The sequence below is a fragment of the Lactuca virosa genome, chromosome 4, assembly GCF_052849685.1.
Source record: "Lactuca virosa cultivar CGN04683 chromosome 4, Lactuca_virosa_CGN04683_v6, whole genome shotgun sequence".
Lineage (NCBI taxonomy): Eukaryota > Viridiplantae > Streptophyta > Magnoliopsida > Asterales > Asteraceae > Lactuca > Lactuca virosa.
Window position 1 is genome coordinate 499,310,846 of NC_136429.1, and position 2,307 is coordinate 499,313,152.

Genomic DNA, 2,307 nt, shown 5'->3' on the forward strand with positions numbered 1-2,307 from the left:
TTTGCAGGAAGAAGATAGTAAGGGTGAACCCACCCGGAAAAGAGTCATTTATGGTGTACGGGGACGAAAACAGAGTAAATTCTTGAATCATCTCCCTGATGAAAGCCAGGAAATGTTTATCTAAGGGATGTGCATTGTACTTGGCATTCGTGATCGATGCAAAGAAGGAGAAAAAAGAGGTGCAGAGTATACCAGTAGTGTGTGATTATCCGGAAGTCTTTCCCGAAGATCTTCCTGGGTTACCACCTGATAGACAAGTAGAGTTTAGAATAGACTTGTTACCAGGAACAACACCGATAGCGAAGGCACCGTACTGATTAGCACTGACAGAGATGAAGGAGATTATGAAGCAACTTCAGGAGTTGTTGGACAACGGTTTCATTCAACCTAGTTCATCACCCTGGGGAGCTCCGGTGCTATTCGTGAAGAAGAAAGACGGAAGCATGAGAATGTGTATAGACTACCGAGAGCTGAACAAGGCAACGGTGAAGAACAAGTACCCATTGTCGAGGATTGATGACCTATTCGATCAACTGCAAGGTTCGAGCTATTTCTCAAAGATCGATCTTAGGTCAGGATATCATCAGCTGAAGGTAAGAGAGCAGGATATTGAGAAAACTGCGTTCAGAACGAGATATGGACACTACGAGTTCTTGGTTATGTCGTTTGGACTGACCAATGCTCCGGCAGCATTCATGGATTTGATGAATAGGGTTTGTAAACCATTCCTCGGTAAATCCGTGATAGTGTTCATAGATGACATTCTGATTTACTCGAAAAGTCAAGAGGAGCATGGCAGACACTTGCGGGAAGTGTTAGAAGTATTGAAGAAGGAGAAGCTGTATGCAAAGTTCTCCAAATGTGATTTTTGGATCCGAGAAGTCCAATTCTTGGGTCATGTGTTAACCAAGAAGGAATAATGGTTGACCCAGCAAAAATAGAAGCGGTGATGAAGTGGGAACGACCGAAAAGTCCCACGGAGATTCGAAGCTTTCTGGGATTAACTGGATACTACCGACGATTTATCCAAGGCATTTCTTCGATATCTGCTCCATGAACAGCTTTGACCCATAAAGGAACTACTTATACATGGAGCGAAAAGCACGAAGAAGCATTCGAGAAGCTAAAGAAGAAATTATGTGAAGCACCGATTCTTTCTCTACCCAATGGAGTTGAAGACTTCGCGGAATATAGCGATGCGTCGGGAGTCGGGTTGGGATGTGTTCTGACCCAAAGAGAAAAGGTGATAGCATATGCATCTCGACAGTTGAAGGAGCACGAAAAGAACTACCCCACTCATGATTTGGAGTTGGCAGCGGTAGTATTTTCTCTAAAGATATGGAGGCATTACCTCTATGGCACGAAGTGCAAGCTTTTCACTGATCATAAGAGTCTCCAGTATCTCTTTAATCAGAAGGAATTGAACATGAGACAACGACGCTGGCTAGAGTTACTCAAGGACTACGGCTGTGAGATACTTTACCACCCCGGTAAAGCAAATGTTGTTGCTGATGCTCTAAGTCGAAAAGTCAATATTGAAAGAAAAAGGCCAAGAGCGTTGAGAATAGAAGTTGTCTCGACGATTGTGGAAAGTATTAGGAATGCTCAAGAAGAAGCTTCAGAGAAGGATGACCGAAAGGAAGAACGTTTCGGCAAAACGTTAGTGTTCGGTACAAACAGTCAAGGACTAAAGGTATTCCAAGATCGGATTTGGGTAGATAAGATGGGAGGAATAAGAGATCTTCTGATGGAAGAAGCACACAATACCATGTACTCAATTCATCCCGGCAGCACAAAAATGTATAGGGACCTAAAACCCTACTACTGATGGCCGACGATGAAGCTCGATGTTGCAAAGTATGTGGCCGAGTGTGTAACTTGTGCAAGAGTCAAGGCAGAACATCAGAAGCCATACGGGAGTTTAGAACCTTTACCTGTACCCATGGGAAAATGGGAAGACATCACCATGGATTTTGTGACTAAACTGCCCAGAACGAAGAGCGGTCACGACATGATTTGGGTGGTCGTGGATCATTTCACGAAGAGTGCACACTTCATATCAGCCAACGAGAAGTGGTCTATGGATAAGCTTGCAAATGCTTACGTGAAGGAAGTGGTAAGACTTCACGATGTTCCTCTAATGATTGTATCGGATCGTGATAGTCGTTTCACGTCACGATTTTGGAGAAGTCTACAAGAAGAATTGGGGACGAAGTTGTGTTTGAGTACAGCTTACCATCCGCAGACTGATGGTCAGAGCGAAAGAATGATTCAAACACTAGAAGATATGCTGAGAGCATGTACCCT